Genomic DNA, 11,578 nt, shown 5'->3' with positions numbered 1-11,578 from the left:
TATGTTTACCACTAATGACACTGGGCTGATATGGTTTACATACAGAGTGATACACCCAATTATAGGTACGAATAATCATCTGCATAAGATAAAAAAAAAAAAATGATAAAAAGGCTTGCTCCATTTGTTCGGAAGAATTAGAAACCATTGTACATATATTTGTTTACTGTCCATTTGTTGCCAGAACTTGGTCATGCCTGTCTTTTTGGATGTTACAAAAGACAGGGAAAAGAGTGCAATTTGATCCACTGAACATGAAAATATTATTATTAATCTTATTACTATGTTGGTCAAGAGATGTATATTTTCATTCTCTATAGGAAAGGTCTACCTTTCACGTTTAATGATATTTTAGCATATTTACAATTCTAATACATGTATTCACGTGAAAAAAGTCTTGTTAACAAAATGCTACGCCTGTTATTATTCTTCCCAACTGTGTGAATGCAAGGATGAAAGTTGTCCTGTATGTTTACCTATGTTTTAAAAAGCTATTAATAAAAAAAAAGATAGAACCAAATCACAAAATTATCATGACATAATTATGTGCATTTGGTATTTTCTTTAAACCGGATTGCTTTGTTTGATATTCTTTTTTCATAATTACCGGTGAATGAAGTACTAATTTATTTGTTTCACTGGGACTAGGATTTGACGTACTTTTCACTACTTTGACAACGAACTTCTGGGTAATGTGAACTTTGTCACGGCGGGGGCTGGCACGTTAAAGAACCCTCACTGCGCGCTGAACGTAAAACAAACATTTACATGATTGTATATATTTTCGAACGGAGCATCGTTTTGATAACATATCCAAATTTTAAGTAATTATGGAAAACTCTGTGGTGTCTTTTATTTCGATTTCAAAAAGTCAATTACTTTGTAAGTTGGATCTATAAAAAGTATCAAAAAGATTAGATGGAAATATCAACTATGACGGAGAATTTCCTTATTGTACTTAGACTAAGTGTAGACTTGTAAATAGATCTCAATGTATCCCTACAACAATAACGGAGGAGGGGGGGGGGGGGGGGGAGTACCAATTTACAATTTTAAATATTCAAATGAAAATACTTAATTCGTTGTTACGTGGGAGCTGTTCGATTTGTGAAGATAAGAGTTCACTGCTTTGCTATCGAATAGAAATTTTTGATTAATTTCATTATCCTTTTAAATATATGTGCAATTTTCATCTGTAACAGGATGGGAGAAAATGCAATGGGCCAGTCCGGGATTCGAACCCAGACCCTCTGAATTCTCTAGTCAGGTGCTCTACCAACCGAGGTATCTTACCACCGACGGTCGAACCCGGCTGACCGCTACACATTACACTACAGATTTTCCCAGTTTGTTTTTTATTTTATTTTTTAAAGTCAAGGTATCAGTAGATCTACGTATATAGAGGGGTGGGTGGATGAAGGGTCCGAATCCACCACTCTTGGGCTCCACTAGTATAAAGTAGATGTAATTTCCCCCTTATTTTTTATACATTACCACTTGTAAAATACAATATTCATAATACATAGTTTCGATTGAACCCAAGAATTTGCATGGATTCGCTCATGAATGTATATTTACTAACGGTAATATTCCGCCAACATTTTACCATTCTAATCAAAATTAGATCCATACGCTTACCTACATGTACTATCAATACACAAATTGTTTTATAAGATATATAATTACGAATTTTACAAATTGCAGTCCTCTTAGTATCTTATCAGATCTATATGACAACAATCATGTCTTATGATCATGGCAGTCAGTTTAATTTTTCTCTTGAATGTCTTTTCCCCATGTAGTACTTAATATTATACGTATGTTCCACTTAGCTAGGGATGCGAAAAGGAATGGATTCAAATCAACCCGGCACCCAGAATGAAAAAGGGTAACAATTGTTTTTATCAACAAAACCATATAAACTTTATACAGTACGTCTTTATGAAATATGATAACTTTTCATAAAATATTTACAATCTTTATTTATGTTTCACAGTAAGGGAAAATAAATTACTGCCGGCCAAAAACGGCTTACGAAAAATACTTTATGAAGTTGATACAAAATGACAACATTTATTATAGTGTTCTGGATGGTTTTGTTTAGAATAAAAGTAGCCCCCCAAAATGAAATAAAACATTTCATCTTTAAAGGATTTGTATTGAAATTCCTTTACTCAGAATATATAGGTTGATTCTGTTCATTTCGCTAAGTTGCACTTCCTGTCAATAAATTTCGTCTGCTAGAGGGCAGCACTGGTAATTAGTACAGAATGATGCGGCAACTGAGATAAATAAATAGATTTCTATGCAGGAGACACAGATTCTTCGTAGTTTTTAAGTAATTTTGACACATTCAGACGTCTACGTAATCAGCCATCCCCAGGATAAGTTGGACATTGGGATATACCAGCAAAAGCAAACGGTAAATCTAATGATATCACAAGGATACACTACTGAAAATATTGATTTTTTTTTAGAATAATGATGACTAATAGAAATTCAAACAATAGGAGATTGAGTTAGATTATCATCTCTTATTGTTTTGTAACGATGTTCCTTCACTTGCATGATAATCATCTCTGAGATTTCTATTTACTCGTGCAGCTGCTTACACTTGAACACGATTGTATGTACATACAGTATACAAGGCCAGACAAGCATAATGGTATAGTAACAGCAGAACTTTGGGGGAAATAATGGGGTAGACCATAAATCTACAGATCCATACATTATGAAAACATGCAATTTACGATGCAAACTTATCTTTGTGAGGTTCGGGTGGCATATATCTCTGTAATTTTACATTTCTACTTTAAAATTTTAGTATCAAAGCATCCTTAACATATTTTCCCTCAAGGCTTGTGTAAATATATGTGCAGTCCTGTATTAAAGTCCCAATTAAACTGAATATGAAAACAACCTGCAATCATTCACATCGTCAATACATTTTGCCTTTACAGTATAGGGCTGGATCAATATATCGATTATCGATATACATCGGTATTTTTTAGCGATACGATAACCGATGCCGCGAGTCCCGTATCGTTTAATATATTAAGAGTGGTTATTAATGTATCTTACAGTGAGATTTCAAGAACGAGTTAATAAATAACTTGAAAATATACGAACGAACTATATAAATGTCATTTGCTGCATGACTGCATACAATGCAAACATGTGTTGAAAGTGTGTGCGTGGTGACGATACCGTGGTCTCAGTTTTCAAATATTATATATTTGTAGCTTAAAAAAAACAAAGTGTAAGGTTTGTGGAACAGAGGTTGTAAGCTCTGGTGGTACAAGTAATTTAACAACACATGCGATGACTTCATAAAGCTAACTGTCAGAAAATTGGCGAGAAATCTATCGATAAATGATGTATGTAGTAATCAGAGTCGAACGTGATCTGCAGTCGCAATTTTTATATGAAGAAAACATATGAACAAATAAATGAAGTTATAATTCATTTGTGAATATTCATGCTGAAAATAATTTCCTCTGCTGCCTTAGACTTAGAGCGGGATATATTGTATCAGAATGTGGATGCCCTTGTTTTCATGAAGAGAAAAAATATGTTAACAATATTGATAATAATTTCATCCACAATTGTCTTTTATGATAGATTAATTCAAGCTAACACTATATGCAAATGAAACAAAAAGAATAGGTGAAGCTTAATTTTTTGTTATTATTTACTCATTTTAATCCTCAAAATTAAGGTAACTCCATACTCGCAGTTTTATCTGATACAAGTTTAAAATGTGTATTTATTTCCATTCATTAGAGTTAAAACTAACAAATTATCAAATAAAATACATAGGTCATCACACTTTTTAAGATGTGAAACGTACATAAACAGAATCATATATCATGGTCAGAAAATTGCAATTTTCCTTAAACAACGTTATTAAAATTCCATACAAACTGGTTATGACGATATAGTAGCATTCATAACAATTTCATGAAACTGTTTCTGCACAAAAATATACAAAATGTCTGTAAAAAATAAAGGAAATCATCGCATAGTAGGCTTGATAGAGAAATCAATAGAACCAGAGTTATTGCCCTTGGATTCAATATTTTGAAACGTATCATTGATTATTCATCTATAACTTAGACTTTTGAAATATTCTATTCTTAACAAGATTTTTTACAATAACTATAGGAAAAGACTCCAACAAAATTTATGTTCCTATCATGCAAAAATCTAGATAAATCATTGATTTTGGAAAATCTGATGACATCACAGGAGGGTGGAATTACTTTAAGTGTAAATGTACTTATATTGTGTCGTCAATACGTATCGCATATCGTCTCTGTGTATTGCAATACGTATCATATCGAAATTTTCCAACGATACCCAGCCCTACTTTATAGCCGTTTTGGGTCACTACTCACGATTCAAGCCAAACTCTGTTTATTATTGTATTAGTTCATGTAAATTCCAATAAGACAATGTAAATCCTGAATGATAATTCAATATTGTTTGAAAAAATAGATTAACCCAGCCCATGAATGTGTTGTGTAGGTACCAAATCCACGATACTGTTGCAACAACTGCCTTCTTGTACAGGATGAATATTAAAATGTCTTCAGGGTTTGACATTTAGTTTTTTGAGCACTAGACCAGTCGGGCTACTTCAAATGATTTTTGCTAGACCTGACCTTACATCCACAAGCCCCGACCAACTTTCCAGAAACTGATAGTTTCTCCATATTTAAATGTACTTAATTCAAATAACAAACATTAAGTTTGCATGAACTAAAACATACTTAATTGTCTCAAAAAAGAGCTTTAGTCTCGTCATTCAATTTAATGCTTTCATTTTCAAACACATTTTCTGTTTCTTTGAATTCTACCCGGCACGGAAATTCTTTAGTCCATTTAGAATAAAATGACTTCAACCGGTTTTTCTAATCTCTATTTCATAAGCCCTGCTTTGTTTCTTCCCAACCTCGCTTGTGCCTGCCATTTTAGTGCACCTCAACAGAAAATAATTTCCTCTTTTCAAGTTCTCCAATCATTGAGAATCAATATGACACCATCTTTTGGTAGAAACACAACTTGTCTGATTATCAAATGATTGTTTGGTGAAATTAAAGGTAAAACAGCATCTGGACCCTAGAGCTTGTGTTGTGTAGAATGACACTGCCTATCATCTAATATAAACTACAGGTGACTCTCGATGGCTTGAACTCCGATCTCTTTTGATCTCTCAAGGCGAAATCACTACCAATTTTTTCCTCTATACTAAGTAACCTCGCAATGTCTGACTTTTAATCTTGAGAAATTCCCAATCTCTCAAGTGAAATCTAGGTCCCATAAAACATATGTCATTGTTTTTCACTCACTGGCTTATCACACCATCAATCAGATATATCAATCAATCAATCAGATATATCAATCAATCAATCAGATACAGTAAAATATCTGTATTTCGAATATGGTTTATCTCGAAAACCCAGCTTGAGTCGAAGTCGACCGCCGGTCCCGGCCGTTTTCCCTATATAAATGATTAAAAAAACTTCTGATATTTCGAACACGGTAATCTCGAATACTCCGCTTATGTCGAAATATTTTCAAGGTCCCATACCCTAAATTCACCTGGTTTATCTCGAAGTGCAGTCAATTTTCCGCTCTGCTTACCATACCTGGCATCGTTAAGTCACACATTCACACCCGCGGCTACATCAATTATTATTAATGACCGCTAATCCACGCTCGCCTTTTTCGAGTAGACCCAGGTCGCAATAAATGGTTCAACAGCTTGGGTGATTAGTGAAGCCTTCCAACATAAGGGCTAAAGTTCACCGCCAATTATGTAGTAATACACCCGATTCCAGGGATGGTGTTTTGAATGACACACGCTCTATCATTAACATGTGGGTTAGATAAACGCACAAAATCGTCGAAGTACGCTTGAAGGTAATGCTCTTAATAACGATAATGCATTTAATAATACACGCTTCATCATTAAAACTAGTACAGAGAAAACACGAAAATTTATTTAATAAACATCTAAAAGTTTTTTGTTTTTTTTTAAATCCGTCTTTTTTGTTTCTTACGTGATAGGTTCTTTCATTACAATGCAATAACTACATCCCAGTCGAGCCTGGACATCAGTAAACTTAAAGTAAGCATACAGGCACGATCATCTTAATTTTGAAACACATTGTGAATTCAATTGGATGTTTATATATATATATTAAAAAACGAAATGTTTGTCTTTGAAATTCCACAAAATTAATTTATCAACTTGTATTAAACTATAAGCAACGTCAACAGGGTTTTTGTTTATAATGCAAATCCCATACTATGCATCAAATATCCTCCTTCAAAACAAAAATATCCAAGATCGATTTTGGATATCTCGAACCCCCGGATATCTCGTAGTTTTTTCGAGGTCCCTCGGACTTCGAGATAGAGATATTTTACTGTATATCAATCAATCAATCAAATATATGATTATTTTGACTTGGGCCTTTACCTGGGGAACAGTGAATACATGGGGCTAGCTTGACCTTGTTAATTAAGTGCTTACATAGGTGACACATCACCTATATTTCCTTTTGGGGTGGATAATTAATTGGTCAATATTGTAACCATTCACCTCAATCAGTTTTTATTATATGATACTCTGACAAATTAAATCTATGATTTGTTTTTTACTTGACAATGAGCAGGATGAGACAGGTATTTTGAGAAAATAATTCTGAGACATGTCATCGAAACATTGTTATTAGCTCACCTGAGTCGAAGGCTCAAGTGATTCTGATGGAAATTTGTCTGTTGGCATTGGCGTAAACTTTTCACATTTTCATCTTCTTCTCCAGAACCACTGGGCCAATTTCAACCACATTTTGCACAAAGCATCCTTGGGTGAAGGGGATTCAAGTTTGATGAAATTATGGGCCATTTACCCTTTAAAGGGGAGATAATTACAAAAATGCAAAATTAGGGTGGGGTCATTTAAAAATCACTGGGCCAAAAAAGCTGAAATTTACACAAAAGCTTTCTGACATAGTGGAGATTCAAATTAGTTAAAATCATGGCCCCCAGGGGTATGTTGAGTCCACAATAGGGGATCAAAGTTATACATGCGACTATATAAAGAAAATCTCTAAAAATCTTCTCAAGAACCACTGGGCCAGAAGAGTGTAGATTTACCTTAAAGGTTCCTGATTTAGAGTCGATTCAAATTTGTTCAGATCGTGGCCCCAAGGGGTAGGGTGGGGTCACAATAGGGGATCAAAGTTTTACATGCCGATATATATGAAAATTTTCTCCAGAACCACTGGGGCAATTTCAATCAAACATGGAGCAAATCATCATTAGATATGCACATGTATGTCTATTTTAGTATGAAAAAAAGAACAAACAAATGCATAACTTTAAAATATCTATTTATTTATGCAAGAAAAAGTTTTATGTTAAAAATGAAGTCAATTACCATAAAAGATGAAGAAAAATGTTTCAAAAGAATCCCAGGATGTTGCAAATATGCAGTCCAGGTACTATAAAATCTGAACCCTAGTGGTCAAACCTATTATTTCTGGATTTAACTCAATCTCCTGATCTCTTGAACTCTTGATCTCTCAAAGATTTCTAAAGTCCCTTGAACTTCAAGTTATCGAGACTCATTTTCATATATACTCCTACATCTTTCCTAGCCAAGGGTTTTCAGTAGATTCAAGTGTGTTCAAATCCTGGTCTGTCGCGAGGTAAGGTGTGACCACAATAGGCGATCAAAGTTTTATATGGGAATATACTGGACATTGATCAAAGAATAGCTAAAACAAATTCTTTTCAAAAGTAGTAGGGCTACACGAAATCAAATCCAAATAAAAAATTTTACAAGTTGTGAACTGATTTAACTTCTTTTTTTATGCCCCTGCGACTAAAGTCTAGAATATATTTTGTCCCGTCTGTCTGAAACTTTAACCTTGCTCATAACTTTAAGTGATAATAGTGATAGGGATTTCATATGTATATTTCTCAAGACATGATCTTTTCTTTGGTACCAAAGTTTTTAACCTTAGGACCTTGACCTTAGAGTTTGACTGACTTTAAAGAAAACTTAAATTATTTAATTTCTTCTCAACTATTTTGGGTAGGACTTTCATAATTTGATGAACGATTCCTTGTGGTAAAGTTGTACATGTCATACATGACCTTTGACCTTGTGTTTTTGGCCGTGGAGTTAGACCCAAATTTCAAATTATAACATTTAAATAGTGAATGATAGGGCTCTCAAATGACATACACATTCCTTGTGACAAAACCTTTTCTAACCTTGTGACCTTGAAGTTTGACCTATTTTAAAAAACCCCATGACCTATTCAATATCTCCTGAACTATTTCTATGAAAGTACGTAGAACTTTCATGTTATGTATATACCGGTAAATATGCAGTATACATTTTAGTGTTAAAATCAAATACTAGAGCATCTAAAACAATGTTTGTAGGTTCTTTGATCTTTTATTTTACATGATCATAGCCTTTACATTATGTATTTTGTGTTGTGATAACACTTAAAAGTCACATTGGAGTTTAACAAAGTGAAAGTCAAGGTCTTTGCCTCTGCAGTGCTAGGGAGATGACAGACACACCGTTCAATGTCGATATATCTTACTGGTAACATCACAAAGTGCTGATAAAGGCCACAGGGCTTCTATGTTGTATGCGAATGTAGAGATATTGCAGGTTTATAGATCATATGATCAGAGTGAACACGAAATAATATGTAAGACATATGAATATGTCTAGCTAAAAACTTGTAAGCGATTTCTGTTCAAATAAAATTTGTCTGCTGTTGGTCTGTAAACTTGCCTTTCACATTTCAGAAAATGGATAAGAATTTCTTGTTCTTATTTCCTTCATTTTTTATTTCATGATACGAAGAAATGTATTCGTTATCAAAACTATCAGTGGAAACAAAGATTTTAGACAATGACAGAGCATGGAATATTAATGATCTAATAAGCACATATCAGATACCCGTTATGAAACCCAGTAATGCCTGTAAAGTCCATTATGATTCAAGCTAATTAGGTACTCTTGTGGTATATATTCATGTCAAAATGAAATGCCAAATGATAAATTGATTATTACTTTACTACATGACCCTGTGGGGCCTAGGCAAGGCCACAGGAGGGGTTCAAAATGTTCTACGACAAGCAAGGGGTACTGAGGACCTATTCTAACCCGGATCCCACGGGATCTCATGTAGTGGAGATTCACACCTTGTACACACCACGAATCATGGAGTCTTGGGGCTGCAAGAGGGGTTTATTGAATTTCACGTAGTATATATAGGAAAATTCTTGAAGAAATCTTCAATCTCAAGAATTATAAGGATACAATTGGTCAAAATAAATCCGTTCTCGTGTAGTGTAGATTGAAGTTCTTGACCAGATCAGGATTTATTTTTTACATTTGGAAAGTGAAATTGTGTAGGTGACCTTAAGACATGGGGACAATTTTTATTGAAATGTTAGAGTTTTAGTAACCAGCAGTAAATTATTGAGCATATCTTGAAAGTTTCAAGTAATTTATTGTTTTCTGCATGTCATATCAGCTTCAAAAGTGTTGCAACATTAATTTAGTCTTAATTGCTATACTTGAAATGTCTACAACCAGAGATGTAAGCAATTGCTTGTTGCTTCAGAAGGTATTGACGAAGTTTGTTCTGGCCTTCAAAATTGTCATTTCTGCAATTTAATCACACACTAATCATACTGATACTAGAGAATGCAGCATGGCTTACAGACTGCCACAAAAATCAATAGACAATACTGTAACAAGTGAGAAAACTGGACATGTGACACAATTTTATAAGGATCTAGGCGGGGTGGATGGGCATGTGGTTCAAGATGTTACAGGTGCATCAATTCACACTGTCAGAAACAGGTTATTGTAAATCATAGCATGGAAAATAAATGACACTTGTGCTATAGGACACTTTTCTGTTATGACATGATTTTTATTAGATGCATTCAATACATTTATTGCATGGTAGTAAATGGAATATGAAGTTTTATTCACCAAAGAACAATATTATCCCCAAAGGGCATTTTGAAAGGGTGGAATTTATTTTCTTTGGGTAAATAAAGCTTCATATGCCCTGAGCATTCATGTGATACATTATTCCTTATTCGTACCATGTTCAATAAAGACTGATTTTTCTTTTTTCAGTGATGATGCTACCAATGTAAGAAGAAACACCCAGATGAAAGGTTGGATCAGGCTCTCTTTACAGGTAAATGACATTTTAAACCCCCACAAAGTTATTTTATAGGGGGAGGGGAGTTAAAGTACATGTGTGTGTGTGTGTATATATATATATATAGAGAGAGAGAGAGAGAGAGAGAGAGAGAGAGAGAGAGAGAGAGAGAGAGAGAGATATCGAGATCGATCACAATATTCATCTCTGTCCAAGCCATAACTTTGTAATGCAGAGACATTAGAAGCTCATAATAGTGCAAATTATGATGTATCATGGCCCTGAACCAAGGTAATTTGACAAAAGTCAGTCACTGGTAACAAAATTAGTAATTATTTCTCCCCTTTCGAGAAGCTCCGGGCCATAACTTTTTTGTGTTTTGGCATAGGCCTTTAATATAAAATTTGGTATGTGGGTATACCATGACAAGACAGCTTGCCACATGCCATTTTTGATGACCTTTGACCTTGACCATTTTTGTAGAGATCAAATGAATGAAGTTTTGGGCTGGGCCTTTGATATTTGGTATGTTGGTATACCATGATAATACAGAGTGTCGGTGCTATTCTTGATGATCTTTGACCTTGACCTTTTATATAAAGGTCAAATAATAATTTTTTTGGGCTAGACCTTTTATATTTGGTATGTGGGATATACCATGATAAGACAGTGTCATGTGCCATTTTTGCAGACCTTTGACCTTGACCTTTTATGTAAAGGTCATATAATAGAATTAGAATTTTTTTAATGTCCAGATCATAACTTTTTTTGTCTTTTGACACAGGCCTTTAATATTTGGTATGTTGTTAAATTTGATTGACTATCATATGTTCATAACACTGTTCCTTGTTTGAATCTTGTATATATGTAGGTGAATGTTAATTACCATAAGTCTTAATTTTCCACTGTAGAGATGATCCCTAAAAATGTTTTTAAAAAACTATGGAAAATGGAAAGGGAGACATCAGTTTTAGTGTGCTAAAATTCTTTCAAGTTTGTTTTTGTCTTGGACATAGCTTTGAATTGGAGAGACAGAAGTTTATTTTTGGCATAAAAGTGCTTGATAACAGATGAAGTGTCTTGGCCTTGAACTATGGAAATTTTTGACAAGGTCATTGGGGAAGGGGTTACATATGCCACATTTTGAGTAAGTCCTGCAAGGGATACATGTGTTAGACTTGATTTTATGGCTGCTATTGAGTTTCAATACAGTACTCCCAACATACAAGTAGTACACATATAGTATGTGTATATGATGTAAAACTTGGATCAAAGATGGTAAGGTGAAGAAAATTATCATTGATTTGCAGATACTTATGTCAATATTAGATAATTTAGAATAAGTTTTTTTTTTA

General features: G+C 34.0%; 1 protein-coding gene across 7 annotated transcripts in view; it reads left to right on the top strand.

Annotated features, from left to right (window-relative positions):
• Positions 1 to 2,213: 2,213 nt before the first annotated feature.
• LOC125649227 (uncharacterized) overlaps positions 2,214 to 11,578 on the top strand; it is a 78,608-nt gene continuing 69,243 nt past the window's right edge. For 6 of the 7 annotated variants that reach the window (XM_056165865.1, XM_048876574.2, XM_048876573.2 and 3 more), the window contains exons 1-2: positions 2,214 to 2,422; positions 10,196 to 10,259. The gene's annotated coding sequence lies outside the window, so the exon portion shown is untranslated. Of the gene's footprint in view, positions 2,423 to 10,195 lie in introns of all 7 variants that reach the window. The other variant, XM_056165864.1, reaches the window with a different exon arrangement.

Source organism: Ostrea edulis, chromosome 5, assembly GCF_947568905.1.
Source record: "Ostrea edulis chromosome 5, xbOstEdul1.1, whole genome shotgun sequence".
NCBI lineage: Eukaryota > Metazoa > Mollusca > Bivalvia > Ostreida > Ostreidae > Ostrea > Ostrea edulis.
Note: the sequence above shows the minus strand (reverse complement) of the source record. Positions and strands in the feature narration are given on the sequence as shown.